General features: G+C 39.2%; 1 long non-coding RNA gene across 1 annotated transcript in view; it reads left to right on the forward strand.

Annotated features, from left to right (window-relative positions):
• The window catches only part of LOC122480845, an 89,531-nt gene that overhangs the window by 41,690 nt on the left and 26,020 nt on the right, over positions 1–21,821 (forward strand). The window contains exon 2 of the long non-coding RNA XR_006296678.1: positions 4,019–4,079. This is a non-coding gene — a long non-coding RNA (uncharacterized LOC122480845). The remainder of the gene's footprint in view (positions 1–4,018; positions 4,080–21,821) is intronic.

Here is a 21,821-nt window from a genome sequence, read left to right on the forward strand (position 1 = left end):
TCTATGTGTAAGGCACACTTCTAATCACTAAGGGGATAGTCAAAATACTTAGCCTTGTAGAGTTTACATTCTACTAGGGAAAAGAGACCAAAAGAAACAAAAGTAAGTACATAGTATGTCAGATGGGGATGGATATACTATGAAGAAATGAAAGCAGGGTAAAGGGTTTAGGGGGTGCTTGGGAGTGGAGAGGGAAGGACTGCTGTTTGAGATTTGGTGTCAAGGAAGGCCTCACTGAAAAGGCGACATTTGAGCAAAGAGTGTAGGAAGAAGAAAGTGAGCTTTGAAGGTATGTGAAGAAGAGTCTTCTAGGCAGAGGGAGAAGCCAAGGTCCTACGGCAGAACTGCTCGGATATCAAGGAATAATAGCACGGAGGTTAGTCTGGTAGGAACACGTGGAAAAGAGGGAGTGAGTGGCAGGAGATGAGCATGGAGAGGTGGGGGCAGAGTGCCAGGTCTTAAAGGGCTTTATAGGGTAGGGATTTGGGGCATTTACTCCCAGTGAGATGACTTTGGAAACAAAGGGTTGAATTTTTTTAATTCAAATACCCTCAAACCAAATTGCCATAAGACATGTCATCTAGTTAAGAAGACCAATTCCATTTTGGATTATCTTTTTGAACTTAGGTGGATCATCTTATAAGCTTATTAACTCAATCTTGGGAAAGACTTGCCTGGTAATATGACAGCAACTAGGATCTAGTTGCCAAACTTCTTAGAACAGTTTGTCCATTTTTCATCTCTCTAATTGGTTTTCATCAACAGATTTCCATCTTTCATCTCTCTAAAATGCTTAGCTTAAGTTTTCAGCAAATCGGGACCAATACTTTTATAAACCCATGGCATGTTATTGATAGTTTTCAAGTAGAAGAAAGCTTGTTTTATTAGCTAGAATATTTTAGTTTAATCATTTATTCAACAAGAATTTATTTTTTTTCCTATTGTGTTCCAGAAATGGTGCTAGGTATTGAGAATACAAAAATATATAAAGGCTCTTTTCCTCAAAGAGCTCACACAAAGAGGTGACATAGATTCACAGATAAATGATTGCACTATGTATAATATGGCAACTTTCTAGAATTAGTACTTAGTAAATGCTCTTAAATTCTTGTCAAGTGGCTAAATTGTAGTAGCTCTGTCGAAGTTAGGGAAGGATGACTGATTCAGATTCAGCCAGCAGCTTCATGAGGAAAGGACATTGTCTTGTTCTCTTCAGCATCTAACATAGAATCTAGCAGATAGTAGGTGCTCAGTAAAAAGTTATAGAATGAATGAGTGAATGAATAAATGACTGAGAAGATGGTTGAGCAGAGTCTGAGGGAGGAATAAGATTTGTTGGGTAGCCAGACACACATTGCTGGCAAAAAGAACAAGGTGTGCAAAAGGTATGAAGATATAGAAAATCGTGATTACATCCCAGTAATAATTTTAGATTTCCATTTAAGGTATTCTGCCAAGTCCACACCTGAGACATAATTATTGATACAAATGCTTCTTTTCAGTGTATTTCTTATGAATTTGCATGTATCTAGAAACTCCCTAAAACATTATTTGTATATATTTGTGTATATACTAGCCAGAGGAAATGTGTATATTTTTAGTACAAAAAAACTTATTTGTTCCCTAACTTTTTTTAAAAAAGTGTATTTATAAGCAAGAACAACTCTGAAATTAGAAGAGATAGTATTATCCTATCAATATAAAGATTAATCCACCTGAGCAAACTTAGTAGAAAAAAATTTACAGATTTTGCCGTACAATGAAATGTACTATTTTGTCCATTAGTTGTGCAGTTAAACCTTCATCAAGGTATAACAAGCCCTGGAAATGATTTCAGTTGAATTACAAAAGAAATGGAATAAGATTCATTCAAAACTGGTTCACACCAGCTCTCCTGCATGTACTATTAACTGCTAAGATCAAGTCACAAAACATTATTTTGAGGAGAAAGGGTTTAGTGAACCCTAGAAATTGGGTTTGATTTATGCCAGAAAATCTGCCTTTTCACTGCTTGAGATTCTATGGAAGAAAGCCACAGTCTTTTACCAAATGGTTTCTAAGGAAACCCCTTATAGCACAGCATCTGAAAACAATTTGGTTGTTAATGAGAAATGGTTCTCACGATGGTGGGAAAGTGTTGACTGAAAGAAAAGACTTCTAGATTTGGCAGTCAGTCTGTAAAAAGTGTTTACTGTTCTGCAGTTACGTTCCTGAAATTTCTACGTAGATCAAACATTTGCAGGTCCTATTTCACAGTCAGTCTTGCTTTGTAGATATATTTTTTTTAAAGAAGCAATAGAAAATTTTTGTGCTGAAAATGTAGATGCTTGAACTTGTGAATATATTCAAACAAGTGTCCTCCCAGAATCTGCAGTCCATTGAGTTTTCCAATCTGTTTTGGAATTCCCACATTCCATTCAATATGCTTGAATTCATATATTAATAACATTGTATTATAAGTATATAAAGTTAAATTGCATAAAATGTTGCTAAAAATCCTAAAATATGGTAGGGTTATTTATATATTCTTTAAACCTGTTTTTCAAGTGTATTCTGAAATGTCTCATAAGTTGTATTTATTTTACTTCTTTTAAGTTCTTCAAAAGAAAGCAACTAATTGGAACATTTTAACTATAATCCTTTTATAATAATTTCAAGATTAAATATTAATATCTAATGAAGCACTAAAACCTTGAAGTTAAGAAATAAATGCTAGATCTGCACTAATTCCTCTAAGTGAATCTTTTGAAGTCAGATTCCAAGATAACCATACCTATATTTTCTCGATAACCCCTAAGTAATGAAACCAAAAGAAGAAATTCATACAATAATTTCAAATAGGTTTTCACCTCCAGCATGATTCAGAAACATGAATGAATATATGGCAGGAAGCAGAAAAGGCCACCAGAAGTTCAAAGGAAGATATTTTGAAATATTTCTTGCCCTGGAAGCATTAAAAGTTTGTGAGTCTGTGTAAAATACAATACTCAGTTGTCTCTTGAAAGCCTATGGGTGCATCACTTTGCCCACGGCTGCCACCAGTCCATCTGTCCCCCGTATGTTTTCTGTTTTAGACTTTTGTACGAGGCAGAGTTGCCAAGAGTCTTCTGCTGTCCTCAGTTGTTTTCCTCATTTGACCCCCACCTCCTTTCTCTTTCTTCCCCGGTCTTTGAACCTCCTCCACTTTGGGCAGCTGCTTTCATTTGCGGCTCTGCTTTGGGCAGGGAAAAAAATTCTGCCAATGGAAACAGGGAAAATAAGAAAACAAGACGGGCTGCAAGTGCTTTGCATGTGTCACGGCTCTCTGGCGGCCCACTGTGGGGTCTTTCAACTCCTTGAGTTGTAGACCAAGAAGGGATCTGCTGTTGGAGACTGACCCGAAGTGACCACAGATAATCTAAGAGACCTTTTCTTCTTATCTCAGAACCAACAAACCCAGAAGTTGTGTTGAGGGAAGTTGGAAGGTGTTATATTTTATATGTTTATTACCCACTCCATACTCTGAGGGCATATATTCTCCATTCAGCTCGGTCAGATCTATACTATTGTCAGTTTTGCCTGGTTACAATAAACATTTACTTATATAGTATTTTGGGTTATGACATTTTAGAGGAAGAGACTATAACCTTTTCTTCTACTCTCCCTTATTCTCTACAATACAGAAACTCAGAGGGCAGAAACTTCTCTGTTTAACTTTCTCAAAGCAATTGATGACAGATAAGCATGTATATGAGTATTTCATAAACATTAATTCATGAAGAGAATGAAAAAGCATCTTTTCTAAAACAAAAGCAAGCTAATGCTTTATCATTGCTGTTGTTGTGCCAGTGTGTTCAATTTTTGCATTTTAGTGAAAACTTTTTTGAGTGGCTGAGACACAGAAAACATGTCATTCTTGTCTCTGTTGGTAAAACATCAGGAGGGTAGATTGACAGTGGGAAATGCCCCAAATAGACATAGTTTCTGCCTCAGCACATTCAATTTGTTCCTACTTCTTTTCTTCCTCCCTTTCCTGCAGTATCCACCGGAGCACCACAGGATGGCTCCCCACAGAGGGCAGCAGGCTAACTGGGCAGCTGGTAAGTCCGGTGTTAGACTTAGAAAGGAATATTTGCCTTTCCTTCTATAAACACTCTGCACCTCACACTGGTAAATGTATAGCCGAGTGAAGAAATTGTCCGGGTGAAATGTCTCCTCCCTTTGACCTTGTCTGAGTGCCGTTGATTTTTATTATCCAAGCTAAACCCCTAAAAAGCAGGAATCACACAAGAGCTGTAAACATGTGTGAAAAACAGGAGTAACTGTATTTGCTGAGTCAAGACCCAAGTAAAGGAGTGGATCACATTTCCCTGTCTTGGAAGAACTTCTGAAGATAGGTACAGTCTCTAGATAAATTCAATTCAAAATATTCCAAGTGCCTTGTGTGCTAGACTCTTCTCTAGTAACTGCGAATTCACGGTGAATGCGAAGATAACAGAGATGTCCTACCCTTAGAGGAGCTCACAGACTAGACTTGTGGCAGCCCCTCTTCTCAGAATCTGGAGGGTTTTAGATAGTGTCTCTAGATTTATATCTCACTGAGCAGTGATGCCCTTATCCATGTAACAAACTGGCAATGAATGCCCTATGCTGTGGTGAAGTGCCAGCTCCTTGGCTTTGCAATGATGAATAAGACAAGAGACCCTCGCCTCCGGAAGATCTCAGGCTAGAGGAGGAAAAGAGAGGTCAAAGAGAAACTATGAAACCATGTTTATATAAATGAGAAAAGAATATTCTCTCTGGAACACTCAATTTCTGAAATTGATAGATCTTTCCAGCTCAATGAACTCACATGTAAAGTGCTTAGTATGGTACCTGGAAGACTGAAAGCACCCAAAAGATGTGAACTATCTTCTTTATCATTACTGCCTTTACCTCTTCTAATCTTATGCCAGGATTGAGCACCAATCTAGCCTTTCCATATTTGACCTCTTTAAATGTCTCACTAACAGAAGTCAATATATTTTTTGGGAGAAAAGCAACAGCTTATGTGGAAGCATACCATCATCACTTATGTTCACCGATGGTTCCTAAATATCACGTGTAGTGATAAACACAAAGCTGTATGAAAAATTGTCTATTATTTGGGAGTTAAATGGAAGGCTTTTCATTCTGCTTCCACATTTCCATCCATTTCAGCAGAATTTCTTTTTGGGAAAATGAGTAGTGAATTGTATAAGGAAACATTTTAATTAAACAAGATAGGGTTTAATGGGGTCTGCTCTGGATGACTATCTCATGTTATTGTAAATATTCAGTTAACTTGTAGATCAGGGCTTATTAACCTTAGTACTATTGACATTGTGGACCAGATGATTCTTTGTTTTGGGGGGCTGTCCTGTGCGCTATAGGATGTTTGGCAGCATCCCTGGCCTCTACCCTCCAGATGACGTCATATCCCCACAGTTGTGACAGCCAAGAATGACTCCAGACATTGCCAATTGTCCCCGAGGGGGTAATAGCTCCCCTACTTGAGAACCACCGCTTTTAGAAAATCTGGCCATTGATTTAAGCATATGGGATAGTGCAAACTGACCTGCGGTATGGCTTTTCTTCCAGTAGGTGTAGGACTTCAGTTGGCCATGCTCCTTCATTTAATAAGTGCCAGTTTGTGTGAGGTACTAGCAAAACCATGAGAGTAAGTTGGACCTTGCCCTGAAGTAACTAATAGTCTAATAATTTGTAAATTAAGTTGATTTGTCAGGTTTTGTAAATGTGCCAGATGATTCTTAGTAACACTGAAGCAGTGCCTTGGGCTTAGCAAGCTCTAATAAACATCCCAAATTGGTATTATGTGGTATCAAAATGCTTCCAAAGCAGTGGGCAATCTCCTATACTTTTCTTTAAAGTCTTCATTGACTATTCTTTGATTCTTGTGCATGGAATAAATTACTTACTACTGGGATACTTATCTCTTTTTTTGTTTATTAAGTCTTTTTCCTCCATATTTTTTATAAACCCAACACTTGTGTTATGGATTTGGGGGATAATAACAGCACCTGTCCTGATACATAGAGTTCTTATTGTTTAGACAGCTGTCTACACTCTGGACATTTGTACTTGCACATTCAATTTTAAAAGAATAATTGTGTGATGAAAAAGATCTTATAATTGTGTAACTGAAGCTAAATTGAGTGTTCATTCACTGTCAAGTTTATAAAAAACTGTAAAAAGTAACAATCCCAAATATTATAACTAAGCAAATCAAGTGTAGAGTAGCATACAATATAGCATTTCATACTGCGTCTGAACTAATAAGATGTTGGGCAATAGAGTTGAATATAGTTAAAATAGTTACATAGCAATACAAGCATTATTCTCTACCAGTACAGCATCTTCCTGGCATTTACAGAGTCCTTTGTATATGCCCAAGTGGTTTAACTCTTAATTCATAAAACTATATTAAGAATTTGATTTTTGTGGGTTTTTTTATGTGTTACCAGTAAAGAAACTTCAAGAATATATAGTCGTTTTTACCTTTAATATTTCCTTTGTCACTAACGGCCTTTCTATGAAGATTTTTATTTTGTAAATCTGGCATTATTATACATATATATGTGCTTACCAAATGCCAGTACCCATGCTAAATACTTTACACACAATAATGCATTTAGTCTAAGAACCTCATCCAGACTTAATACAGTGAGTTCCAGAACCTGAATCTGAACCCACAATTGTCTGGCACCAGTGTCCTTCTTCTTTAACCAGTATGCCACATGGCTTCCTTCAGGCTTTTATGGACACTAAAAGAAATATGTCTTTTATGCAAAAGAATGAAATTGGACTTTACAAAAAAGTCAACTCAATGTGGATTAAATACTTAAATGTAACACCTTCTAGAGAAAACCAGAAGAAAACACAGGGGGGAAGGCTTGTTGGCATTGGTCTGGACAATGATTTTTTTTTTGGATATGACACAGAAAACAAGCCACAAAGGCAAAATAAACAGTTGAGATTACATTAAACTAAAAAGCTTCTGTACAGCAAAGAATCACAAAATGAAAAGGCAACCTATGAAATGGGAATAAATATTTGCAAACCATATATCTGATAAGGGGCTAATAGCCAAAATATTGAAGGAGCTCATAAAACTCAATAGCAATAAAACTAAAAACCCAATTTAAAAGTGAGCAAAGGACCTAAATAGACATTTTCCCAAACAAGACATACAAATGACTAACATACAAATGTATGAAAAGGGGCTTAACATCACTCAGGGCACTGCAAATCAAAACCACAATGAGGGGGCACCTGGGTGGCTCAGTTGGTTAAGCATCCAACCCTTGGTTTCGGCTCAGGTCATGATCGCACAGTTCGTGACATGGGGCCCCATGTCTGGCTCTACGCTGATAAGTGCAGAGTCTGCTTTGGATTCCCTCCCTCTCCCTCTATCTACTTCTCCCTTCCTCCCTCTGTCTCTCTCTCAAAATAGATAAATAAACTTAAAAAAAAAAACCTCACAGGTATCAGGATAGCTATTATCAAAAGGATAAGAGATAAGTATCAGTGAGAATGTGGAGAAAAGGGAACCCTTGTACACTGTGGGAATATAAATTGGTGTTCTCCACTATGGAGAACGATTTGGAAGTTCCCCTCCAAAATTAAAAATAGAACGAGGATATGATCCAGAGTTCCACTTCTGGGTACTTACCCAAATCTATTGAAAAGATATCTGCCCTCCATGTTCATTGCAGCATTTTTCACAATAGCCAAGATATGGAAACAATCTAAGTGTCCATCAACAGATAGAATGAATAAAGGAAATAAATATATAATATATATTATATGTGTGTATATATGTGTGTGTATACATATACACACACACACATATATACACATATATACTATATATAAAAATATCACTTGGCCATAGAGGAAAAAGGAAATCCTGCCATTTGCAACAACATAGATAAGCCTGGAGGACATTATGCTAAGTGAGATAAACCAAATGCAGAAAGACAAATTCTGTATGATCTCATTTATATATGGAATCTAAAAAAGTTGAACTCGTAGAACCAGAGAGTAGGTGGTTTCCAGGGGCTGGGGGAAATGGGGAGATGTTGGCCAAGGGTAAAACCTTGCAGTTACAAGATGAATCAGTTCTGGGGATCACTTGTACATCATGGTGATTATAGTCAATGATACCATATTATATACTTGACATTTACTAAGAAAGTAGATCTTAAGTATTCTCACCACACGTATCAAAAAGATAACTATATGAGTGATGATGTGTTAATTATCTTGACTGCCACAATTATTTCACAATGTAAATTGTATGAAATCATCGCATTGTACACCTTAAAAATCATGTTGTACAACCCAAATGTATACAATTTTTATTTACCAATCATACGTCAGTAAAGCTGGGGAAAAGAAAGAAATGTACATTTGCTGTCTAAGCTGTCTGCTGCTCCGAGATAACAATTTAGAGATTTTGGTCTTTGCAATTCAATAACACTAAGAGACTTTTGATGTGTTTGAAGTAGATCCCAATGAGCTATCCTAATGTATTATGGTGAAAGGAATAAAGGAAAATTTCTCCGATTTCTAAAATTATTTGAAATATTTCCCCATTGCCTCAGTCTACTCTTTCTCTTCTAAATAGATATAAGTAATGTGTATACACAATATTTACATTATTCAAGTGATAATCATATCACTGCTCTCAAGTAACCATACATTAAATGGTTCAAGAAAATTGGCTTCCATTTTGTTATAACTTATATAAGCTACATAGCTACATTAATGTTGATAGAAAATTTGAGAGGGGAGGTATTTTAAAATAATATATTTCTATAATGAAAACTATCTTGGGGCACCTGGGTAACTCAGTCTGTTGAGCGACCAACTCTCAATTTTGTCTCAGGTCATGATGTCACAGTTTCGTGAGTTTGAGCCCCTCATCAGGCTCCATGCTAACAGTGCAGAGACTGCTTGAGATTCTCTCTCTCCCTCTTTCTCTGCCCTTCCCCCACTCACATGCACACTCTCTCTCAAAAATAAATAAATACACTTAAAAAATAAATAAAACTATCTTGATATATTTCCTTATTTCATACTATACAGTAATAACCTTTGGTTTCCTGACAAAATCGCATTTAACTTATAATTGTGGGCATGTATTACAACTTACCCATTTTTGGAGGTAATTTTTTAGCATATTCATGTGTGTGTGTGTCAGAAAGAGCACAAAAGAGACAAAAGTGAATCATATTCTATGAAAAATCTATAAATATTTAAATCTAAAAACTAGATAGCAACTCAGTAGTTTATTTAATTGAGGAAAGGATGGGGTACAAATAATAATAGTGCTATATTATACATCCTCATTTACTGATGAGGAAACTGAAGCACAGAAGGGTTTATTCAGTACTGCATCTCAGGCTCCTGTATTTTGTTTGGAAAAAGTAGCTCCCTATGAAGTTTCACATGTAGAGGACAGTGTTACATTGCCAGACTCACTCCCAGGATATGACCAGTTCAGGCTGATGCTGGGAACATAAGATGCCCTATTAATTTAAGATGCCCTTCCTATACCAAGTTTTTGTTCTAGGCATCCAAGTATCATTATTCCATTGCTAGGCTTGGTGCCTGGTATGCTCTAAATGCCTTAACATCTCCAAATGTCTATTGTCGGGTAAATGAGTACCAAAGTTTTTTCTTGGACATACACCTGACATTAGGCTAAAAGTGGAAAGTGCAATTTGCTTTAAAGAAATATCCTTTATAGTCAAGGAATAGTCTTGACTATCCTTGACTATCCCTGACTAAGGATAAAGGAAATATCCTTTATAGTCAATGAATCACTACATTTTCTATTTTAAAAAATTTTTTAATGTTTATTTATTTCCTGAGAGAGAGACAGAGACAGAATGTGAGCAGGGGAGGGGCAGAGAGAGAGAAAGGGAGACACAGAATCCGAAGCAGGCTCCAGGCTCTGAGCTGTCCGTACAGAGCCCGACGCGGGGCTCAATCCCACAAGCCGTGAGATCATGACCTGAGCCGAAGTCAGATGCCTCACTGACTGAGCCACCCAGGCGCCCCAGAATCACTACATTTTCTAAAGCAAATAATTTTCTTTTCACATCACAAGTCAGAGCAAATGTTATCATCACACCGTGCCTCTAATATAGATACAGTCCCTAAATTGTAAACAGATGTGAGTTGTTGAAACCCATGGCCAGATCCCTTAGGAGCCCTGTCCCCTGAGAACAGGGAGTGCAGTGAGAGCCACCTGCTTTGGAGTCAGACTGGTCTGAGGTTGGATCACAGCTTTGAGGCATATTAAGGGCATGACCATGGGCATACTTTGCAATTTCCTCAGTTGACTGATCTGAAAACAAGAATAATTATGTTCTCTCATAAGATTGTTTTGTGGGTTAAAGAAAATGTATAGGGGTGCCTGGGTGGCTTAGTCAGCTAAGTGTCTGGCTCTTGATTTCAGTTCAGGTCATGATCTCACAGTTTGTGAGATCAAGCCCCATGTCAGGCTCTGCACTGACAGCACAGAGCCTGCTTGGGATTCTCTCTCTCTCTCTCTCTCTCTCTCTCTCAAATAAATACATAAACATTTTTTAAAAAGAAAAGAAAATGTATATATACTGGCTAACATAAAATAGACTGTATTGGCACCCTTAGTTACAGGCATAAAGGAAAAAGAAAGAAGGGAGGGAGGAGGAAGGGAGGGAGAGAAGGAAAGATAAAGTGAGGAATGGAGAGAGAAAAAAGAAAACCTGTTAGAATTTTAAAAATTAGCTTTTGTTTCATTCCTAAAATATTGTGCATTCAAACTATATTCTCAGGACTTGATCTCCCTGGATTTCTCTGGCTTGCTTTCCTTGATATTTGCTTTATTATGAAAGAAGTATTTTCTTAATTCTGACTCCTACAAATTCTATATTTACATCTTGTAGGTTTCCAATCTAACAGAAAAAAAGAGCAACTCTCCTCAGAAACACTTTAAAAAGTCCTGGCCTCGCTCTGATTAAATCAGCTTTTGCATGTTTCCATCCCTGAAACAGTTGTAGGCCCAGGGAAATCCAATGTTCTGATTGTCCAGACCTAGATCACACACCCACCTCTTGAATCAGGGACAGTTTAAGCAACATTCAAAGCATAAGGACCAAAGGCACAGGAACCATGGTTCCCAGAGGAAAATACAGGGAATATTATCAGGAGAAAGGGGAATGGGTGTTGGATGGCAAAATCAGAAAAGTGTCCACTACATTGCACTTAACTAAATGTCAATTGTTATTGTTATTGTGTGTATTTTTAGTCCACTTACAAAATATTATGAAGCCCACCCTATTTAAAAAAATCACTCTATTTAACAACTTTACTCAGAAAATATATTCAAATTTCCAATCTGGGATATTGTAATCCGTCCCCTTCCCTTGCTTCTAGGTAGGCCTAATGAGCAATTCCATGACACATCAGGGTGGAACTCTCTTTTAACTTTTATGAGCCTCAGTTTTCTTGTCACTTTCTAGGGAGTAACACAGCTAACTTTCTTTACTTTTGACCAAGATATCTGCTCCCTACAGAATATAACAGATTACTGTCTCATAACTTTTCTCCTTTCCTATTGTTCCTGAATTAAGAACCAGTTACTTTTTGTAAGGCTTTTTACCATATTTTCTTTTTTTATTCTTTCTTTTTGTACTTTTCAATATTTTAGTTAATATACAGTGCAATATTGGTTTCAGAAGTAGAATTTAGTGATTCATCACTTAACAATGCCCAGTGCTCATCACAAGTGCCCTTCTTAATACCCATCACCCAGCTAGCAGTTACTTTCAGTTGTTGTTTTTAACTGCTAATAACTAAATATGTATATATTATTTACATAATTTCTGGTTTCTCTTTTTTCACTTTGACTCTAGAGGGAAAGAGGCAAAGACAGGGTACACACAAATGTTATTTGTGACTCTGGAGTATCCCAGAAACTGAAATAAAGTGTACAAACATCTTGGATGTTATAACTATGACCCAGGTGAGTCATCCTAGACCCTTGCAAATAAAGAGCAGATGGAGAAAGATGGAGGTGAGCTATCTCTCCAACAGACGGATCATGGTATTAAGGAATCCTGAATGCATAGGTAATGATGCTCAAGGGCAGGGGCTCTGCAAATTACACTCAGGGGCCAAATCACTCTCTCTTTTTGTAAAAATTTTATTAGAACACAGCCCCACCCATTTGTTCAAGTATTATCTGTGTCTGTTTTAGTGCTACAATGGCAGATTGAGTACTTGTGACAGAGACCCTTTGGCCCTCAAAACTAGGATATTTACCATCTGGCCCTTCATAGAAAGTTTGTCATTTCCTGCTCTAGAGTATGGAGGACATCAGTTTGGGTTCTAAAAGAATTGCTCATCAGACTAGGGTTTAGAATACATGGTCCAGGAAGGAGCAAGATGGCAGCGTAGGAGGACGCTGGGCTCACCGCACGTCCTGCTGATCACTTAGATTCCATCTACACCTGCCTAAATAACCCAGAAAACCGCCAGAGGATTAGCAGAACAGAGTCGCCGGAGCCAAACGCAGACGAGAGGCCCACGGAAGAGGGTAGGAAGGGCGGCGAGGCGGTGCGCGCTCCACGGACTGGCGGGAGGGAGCCGGGGCGGAGGGGCGGCTCGCCGGCCAAGCAGAGCCCCCGAGTCTGGCTTGCAAAAGCGGAGGGGCCTGACGGACTGTGTTCCGACAGCAAGCGCGACTTAGCGTCTGGGAGGTCATAAGTTAACAACTCTGCTCAGAAAGCGGGAAGGCTGGAGGACAAAGGGAGGGAGAGCTGCTGAGCCTCCGGACGACAGAGCTCAGTTTGGTGGGGAACAAAGGCGCTCGCCAGCGCCATCTCCCCCGCCCATCCCCCAGCCAAAATCCCAAAGAGAACCAGTTCCTGCCAGGGAACTTGCTCGCTCCGCGCAAACACCCAACTCTGCGCTTCTGCGGAGCCAAACCTCCGGCAGCGGATCTGACTCCCTCCCGCTGCCACAGGGCCCCTCCTGAAGTGGATCACCTAAGGAGAAGCGATCTAAGCCTGCCCCTCCTGCCCCCGTGCACCTTGCCTACCCACCCCAGCTAATACGCCAGATCCCCAGCATCACAAGCCTCGCAGGGTGCAAGTAGCCCAGACGAGCCACACCACCCCACAGTGAATCCCGCCCCTAGCAGAAGGGAAGAGAAGGCACACACCAGTCTGACTGTGGCCCCAGCGGTGGGCTGGGGGCAGACATCAGGTCTGACTGCGGCCCCGCCCACCAACTCCAGTTATACACCACAGCACAGGGGAAGTGCCCTGCAGGTCCTCACCACGCCAGGGACTATCCAAAATGACCAAGCGGAAGAATTCCCCTCAGAAGAATCTCCAGGAAATAACAACAGCTAATGAGCTGATCAAAAAGGATTTAAATAATATAACAGAAAGTGAATTTAGAATAATAGTCATAAAATTAATCGCTGGGCTTGAAAACAGTATACAGGACAGCAGAGAATCTCTTGCCACAGAGATCAAGGGACTAAGGAACAGTCACGAGGAGCTGAAAAACGCTTTAAATGAAATGCATAACAAAATGGAAACCACCACAGCTTGGCTTGAAGAGGCAGAGGAGAGAATAGGTGAACTAGAAGATAAAGTTATGGAAAAAGAGGAAGCTGAGAAAAAGAGAGATAAAAAAATCCAGGAGTATGAGGGGAAAATTAGAGAACTAAGTGATACACTAAAAAGAAATAATATACGCATAATTGGTATCCCAGAGGAGGAAGAGAGAGGGAAAGGTGCTGAAGGGGTACTTGAAGAAATCATAGCTGAGAACTTCCCTGAACTGGGGAAGGAAAAAGGCATTGAAATCCAAGAGGCACAGAGAACTCCCTTCAGACGTAACTTGAATCGATCTTCTGCACGACATATCATAGTGAAACTGGCAAAATACAAGGATAAAGAGAAAATTCTGAAAGCAGCAAGGGGTAAACGTGCCCTCACATATAAAGGGAGACCTATAAGACTCGTGACTGATCTCTCTTTTGAAACTTGGCAGGCCAGAAAGAATTGGCACGAAATTTTCAGGGTGCTAGACAGAAAAAATATGCAGCCAAGAATCCTTTATCCAGCAAGTCTGTCATTTAGAATAGAAGGAGAGATAAAGGTCTTCCCAAACAAACAAAAACTGAAGGAATTTGTCACCACTAAACCAGCCCTACAAGAGATCCTAAGGGGGACCCTGTGAGACAAAGTCCCAGAGACATCACTACAAGCATAAAACATACAGACATCACAATGACTCTAAACCCGTATCTTTCTATAATAACACTGAATGTAAATGGATTAAATGCGCCAACCAAAAGACATAGGGTATCAGAATGGATAAAAAAACAAGACCCATCTATTTGCTGTCTACAAGAGACTCATTTTAGACCTGAGGACACCTTTAGATTGAGAGTGAGGGGATGGAGAACTATTTATCATGCGACTGGAAGCCAAAAGAAAGCTGGAGTAGCCATACTTATAGCAGACAAACTAGACTTTAAATTAAAGGCTGTAACAAGAGATGAAGAAGGACATTATATAATAGTTACAGGGTCTATCCATCAGGAAGAGCTAACAATTATAAATGTCTATGCGCCGAATACCGGAGCCCCCAAATATATAAAACAATTACTCATAAACATAAGCAACCTTATTGATAAGAATGTGGTAATTGCAGGGGACTTTAACACCCCACTTACAGAAATGGATAGATCATCTAGACACACGGTCAATAAAGAAACAAGGGCCCTGAATGAGACATTGGATCAGATGGACTTGACAGATATATTTAGAACTCTGCATCCCAAAGCAACAGAATATACTTTCTTCTCGAGTGCACATGGAACATTCTCCAAGATAGATCATATACTGGGTCACAAAACAGCCCTTCATAAGTTTACAAGAATTGAAATTATACCATGCTTACTTTCAGACCACAATGCTATGAAGCTTGAAATCAACCACAGAAAAAAGTCTGGAAAACCTCCAAAAGCATGGAGGTTAAAGAACACCCTACTAACGAATGAGTGGGTCAACCAGGCAATTAGAGAAGAAATTAAAAAATATATGGAAACAAACGAAAATGAAAATACAACAATCCAAACGCTTTGGGACGCAGCAAAGGCAGTCCTGAGAGGAAAATACATTGCAATCCAGGCCTATCTCAAGAAACAAGAAAAATCCCAAATACAAAATCTAACAGCACACCTAAAGGAACTAGAAGCAGAACAGCAAAGGCAGCCTAAACCCAGCAGAAGAAGAGAAATAATAAAGATCAGAGCAGAAATAAACAATATAGAATCTAAAAAAACTGTAGAGCAGATCAACGAAACCAAGAGTTGGTTTTTTGAAAAAATAAACAAAATTGACAAACCTCTAGCCAGGCTTCTCAAAAAGAAAAGGGAGATGACCCAAATAGATAAAATCATGAATGAAAATGGAATGATTACAACCAATCCCTCAGAGATACAAACAATTATCAGGGAATACTATGAAAAATTATATGCCAACAAATTGGACAACCTGGAAGAAATGGACAAATTCCTGAACACCCACACTCTTCCAAAACTCAATCAGGAGGAAATAGAAAGCTTGAACAGACCCATAACCAGCGAAGAAATTGAATCGGTTATCAAAAATCTCCCAACAAATAAGAGTCCAGGACCAGATGGCTTCCCAGGGGAGTTCTACCAGACGTTTAAAGCAGAGATAATACCTATCCTTCTCAAGCTATTCCAAGAAATAGAAAGGGAAGGAAAACTTCCAGACTCATTCTATGAAGCCAGTATTACTTTGATTCCTAAACCAGACAGAGACCCAGTAAAAAAAGAGAACTACAGGCCAATATCCCTGATGAATATGGATGCAAAAATTCTCAATAAGATACTAGCAAATCGAATTCAACGGCATATAAAAAGAATTATTCACCATGATCAAGTGGGATTCATTCCTGGGATGCAGGGCTCGTTCAACATTCGCAAATCAATCAACGTGATACATCACATTAACAAAAAAAGAGAGAAGAACCATATGATCCTGTCAATCGATGCAGAAAAGGCCTTCGACAAAATCCAGCACCCTTTCTTAATGAAAAACCCTTGAGAAAGTCGGGATAGAAGGAACATACTTAAAGATCATAAAAGCCATTTATGAAAGGCCCACAGCTAACATCATCCTCAACGGGGAAAAACTGAGAGCTTTTTCCCTGAGATCAGGAACACAACAGGGATGCCCACTCTCACCGCTGCTGTTTAACATAGTGCTGGAAGTTCTAGCATCAGCAATCAGACAACAAAAGGAAATCAAAGGCATCAAAATTGGCAAAGATGAAGTCAAGCTTTCGCTTTTTGCAGATGACATGATATTATACATGGAAAATCCGATAGACCTCACCAAAAGTCTGCTAGAACTGATACAGGAATTCAGCAAAGTCGCAGGATACAAAATCAATGTACAGAAATCAGTTGCATTCTTATACACTAACAATGAAGCAACAGAAAGACAAATAAAGAAACTGATCCCATTCACAATTGCACCAAGAAGCATAAAATACCTAGGAATAAATCTAACCAAAGATGCAAAGGATCTGTATGCTGAAAACTATAGAAAGCTTCTGAAGGAAATTGAAGAAGATTTAAAGAAATGGAAAGACATTCCCTGCTCATGGATTGGAAAAATAAATATTGTCAAAATGTCAATACTACCCAAAGCTATCTACACATTCAATGCAATCCCAATCAAAATTGCACCAGCATTCTTCTCGAAACTAGAACAAGCAATCCTAAAATTCATATGGAACCACAAAAGGCCCCGAATAGCCAAAGGAATTTTGAAGAAGAAGACCAAAGCAGGAGGCATCACAATCCCAGGCTTTAGCCTCTACTACAAAGCTGTCATCATCAAGACAGCATGGTATTGGCACCAAAACAGACACATAGACCAATGGAATAGAATAGAAACCCCAGAACTAGACCCACAAACGTATGGCCAACTCATCTTTGACAAAGCAGGAAAGAACATCCAATGGAAAAAAGACAGCCTCTTTCACAAATGGTGCTGGGAGAACTGGACAGCAACATGCAGAAGGTTGAAACTAGACCACTTTCTCACACCATTCACAAAAATAAACTCAAAATGGATAAAGGACCTAAATGTGAGACAGGAAACCATCAAAACCTTAGAGGAGAAAGCAGGAAAAGACCTCTCTGACCTCAGCCGTAGCAATCTCTTACTCGACACATCCCCAAAGGCAAGGGAATTAAAAGCAAAAGTGAATTCCTGGGACCTTATGAAGATAAAAAGCTTCTGCACAGCAAAGGAAACAACCAACAAAACTAAAAGGCAACCAACGGAATGGGAAAAGATATTCACAAATGACATATCGGACAAAGGGCTAGTATCCAAAATCTATCAAGAGCTCACCAAACTCCACACCCGAAAAACAAATAACCCAGTGAAGAAATGGGCAGAAAACATGAATAGACACTTCTCTAAAGAAGACATCCGGATGGCCAACAGGCACATGAAAAGATGTTCAGCGTCGCTCCTCATCAGGGAAATACAAATCAAAACCACACTCAGGTATCACCTCACGCCAGTCACAGTGGCCAAAATGAACAAATCAGGAGACTATAGATGCTGGAGAGGATGTGGAGAAACGGGAACGCTCTTGCACTGTTGGTGGGAATGCAAATTGGTGCAGCCGCTCTGGAAAGCAGTGTGGAGGTTCCTCAGAAAATTAAAAATAGACCTACCCTATGACCCAGCAATAGCACTGCTAGGAATTTATCCAAGGGATACAGGAGTACTGATGCATAGGGCCACTTGTACCCCAATGTTCATAGCAGCACTCTCAACAATAGCCAAATTATGGAAAGAGCCTAAATGTCCATCAACTGATGAATGGATAAAGAAATTGTGGTTTATATACACACTGGAATATTACGTGGCAATGAGAAAGAATGAAATATGGCCTTTTGTAGCAACGTGGATGGAACTAGAGAGTGTGATGCTAAGTGAAATAAGCCATACAGAGAAAGACAGATACCATATGGTTTCACTCTTATGTGGATCCTGAGAAACTTACCAGGAACCCATGGGGGAGGGGAAGGAAAAAAAAAAAAAAAAGAGGTTAGAATGGGAGAGAGCCAAAGCATAAGAGACTGTTAAAAACTGAGAACAAACTGAGGGTTGATGGGGGGTGGGAGGGAGGAGAGTGTGGGTGATGGGTATTGAGGAGGACACCTTTTGGGATGAGCACTGGGTGTTGTATGGAAACCAATTTGTCAATAAATTTCATAAAAAAAAAAAAAAAAAAGAATACATGGTCCAGACTCCAGAATCATAACCAGAGAGAAGACTGTTAAGATTTAGGAAAATCAGTTCTCAGGTGAAAAGGGCTATATCCAGGGCAGAATGTCAGTCCCATAGGGCCAGTGGAGAAGGTAAGGAGACACGGGTTACACTGGTATCCAGGACTCATCCTTGGCACAGTGGATACTCAGTCTGGTTGGGGGATGCTTTGTGACTAGAATTTGTGCTGAGACCCCAGATTTAGATATGAGAAAGATGACTTACCTCTATACTCTCATCTTTGCTTTTCTCTGTCTACCTTTGAAACTTCAAAGGTGTGGGCACCATAAATTCAGATTTTCTCCTTGTTGAGGTAACTCAGGCATGGAGAACTGCCTTGGTGAAGAAATTGGCCATGGATCACAATTCTTCCTTCTAGCCCAGGACTAGGGTTAGGGAGGGGAGAAGTACTTTGCTGGGGAGAAGGGATATAGACCTTCTATAGACCTTCTATAGACCACTAAAGACCTTTACTTAGGCCCTTGCTTAAGTGAGGTTGAGAGTTAGAAAGCAATAAAGTCTCCCTAGTGCCTACAAGCCCTGGCAGTGTTTTTCTTTCTGTAGATTGCTTAAGATGTCATAGAGCCATAGCTTCTGAAAAGGAATCCTTCTCGCCTTCGTATCTGTAGCTTGCAACATGGTATCTGAGTTTCTCGACAGGCTGATCTGTTTGGCTAATCCCATAACCCAAATTAGTGGTCCTTTTTCTCCATGTTCTTATTTATTTAGCATAGTAGTGAGGATACCTTGCCTTATATTACAATTATATATGTACATATATTCTTCCCCTGAGACTGGGTATTACTTGAGAGCAAAGATTTAGCTTTACCCACTTAAATATTCCCTGAATTCTTATTTAATGAATGCCTATTGACTTAAATACAATTTAATTAAATGAGGTTTTTTTTTTATATCCTGCTAGGACTATGATAGATATAGATACAAGTATGACTCTTTTATTATAACCCATTTTTCCCTGTAATGGATATATCAAATTGCCTACTACACCTGCCATCTCCTTTAGCTTAGTTTGGCTTGCCCAAGTCTGTAATAGACTGTAGCTGATTAAATCCCCCAGAGAGAACTCAGTCACAGAAGGTCTCTTAGTTCTAAGAAACAGAAAAGTGCTTAAGAAACAGACCTTTAAAAAGGAAAACTGCTAGAGTAGCTCACAGAACCTATGGTGTCTCTGAACTAGCAAGCTTCAGGGAGGTTATAAACCAGGACAATTCTGAGGACTTGAGATCAGAAGCTCATGAATCCTTTGTCCCAGGCACCTCCACTCAAGATTCAAATTCCTAAGAATATGTTTAAACCAACTTGATTCAAGAGTCTGATCCTGTAATTAGGAAACAGGTTCTTTTCATTTCTTAAATCAGAAATGTAAATGAAGAGCTTCAGGAAGAGAGGTAACAAAACAAAACCAAGTATTACTACAGGAATCTGTCCAAGGGTAGACTAAGGTACCAGCATTCTCTCTCAAGAATGTGAATTTAGAGACAAAAAACCCCACACAAATGGATGAGTGACTTTCGGCTTAAAAGCCAGGTAGGTAAGACTGGGGTTCTGCTGAGGAAGCAGAAGAGAGCAAGGGCGCCTACAGAGAAGAGCAAAGATGAGGACACGCCTGGCCTTGTGGTCCCTGGGGGATGAACAAGGTAGCTTCATGCCTTGCTGGGTTCTCCTCCTTTCCTTTAGCCTACCAAATGTGTGATTATTTTCCTCATAACCACCATGTTCTAAGATACCCCTCCAGTTTATAAACAGGAAGGTTAGTAATTGCCTTATATTTTGGAACGCTCAGCTACAGAACAACCAAAATTGGAATTCTCAAGGTGCCTGGGTGGCTCAGTTAAGCATCTGACTTATGATCTCAGCTCAGATCATGATCTCACTCACAGTTAGTGAGTTCAAGCCCTGCATTGGGCTCTGCTTGGGATTCTCTGTCTGCCTCTCTCCCTCTGCCTCTCTCTCTCTCTGTTTCAAAAATAAATAAATAGACATTAAAAAAAATGGAAACTGGAGTTCTCTTACCAACAAAAAGAACAGAAAATCAGAGATAACCTTAGGCAATGAGGCATAAATCCCATTTGCCTGTTCTGCCTTTGGTGATAATGAGGATGGTAATGATTTGAAGATAGGTTTAGCATTTACTATGTTCCCAGCACTGCCTGAAGCATTTACACACATGGGCTTCTTTAATCCTCACCACAGCCCTGAGGTATAGGTAGAATTCATCGTTCCATATTATACGTGAGAAAATTAAAATATAGAGAGATTAAGTCATGGAACCAGGATTCGAATTCCTTATTTTAATGTGAAAGCCTAACTTATTGAAAGTGCAGAAACTTCCTTGAGAAACTTCAGGAATTAAAGAAACTACAGGAAACCCAAGTCTTCAAGTCTTGGGGTGTTTCAAAACCTTTCAAATACCTCTGGATCAAAATGTTTCTCTCTCTCTCTCTCTCTCTCTCTCTCTCTCTCTCTCTTTTCAGATCCTACTTAAACTCTGAGTTACTATTTACCCTCTAGTATCTCCATTAATAGTGGTTTCTAGCTGGACCAAGAAACGAATCTTTACATGAACAGTTTCCATAACAGCAATAATAATAATGACCATTTACTGAGCAAATACAATGCATCAAGAATATGGTTTATGAGGACTTTATACTTATTTCATTTTGTCCTTTCCTCAACCTGGTGAGATAGTACCATTATTTCCACTGTAATTATGTAATATTATTATATAATAAAATGCTTAGAGTGCATGCACAGTCATTATACAACATTTCTCTAATAAAAATAAAGCTCAGGGTATGCAGTAAGTTAAAATATTTGCTTAAGGAAAGCATGAGAAGATTAATTAGCAATTATCTCTCTGCTGCTTCCAACCCTTGATGACTGTGTGTCTTCTTTCACAGAGAAGCTGTCCTCTCTTCGGCAGAACTTATATCAGAGATAGTTTCACTTGACTTAGGTTTTTTGTTTTAGATTCTCCGTCTCAATCTCAGAATTGGTCTTTATTCTTTAATATCTCCATTAAGAAGAGTTTCTGTCAAGTGCTTCAAAAGGCCAGAGGGAAGGAGCGTTACGTTTACGGGTCCTCTGCCGCTGAGTGAAGTGTGCAGGATACAGGTTCCTGAGCCAGCCGCTGGGTGCTGCCCTCAGGCTCGCCTGCGTTGGTGTTGGCAGACTTGCGGGCTCAAAAGCAAGCGGACGCCAAGAACCCGTGTTCTTTCTACCTCGTTACTCTCTTTTCATTGAATTTCTGTGTGTCCTTTGTAGGCCGACCCGCAAATTACTTTGAGAAGGGGAGATCTGCCCTTGGACCAACCTAGGAATAAATTAGTTCCCTTACTAAGATAGGAAAAAGTATTAGTGAACCTTTAAATATTAAACTCATGG

This window comes from Prionailurus bengalensis, chromosome C1, assembly GCF_016509475.1.
Source record: "Prionailurus bengalensis isolate Pbe53 chromosome C1, Fcat_Pben_1.1_paternal_pri, whole genome shotgun sequence".
Classification (NCBI taxonomy): Eukaryota; Metazoa; Chordata; class Mammalia; order Carnivora; family Felidae; genus Prionailurus; species Prionailurus bengalensis.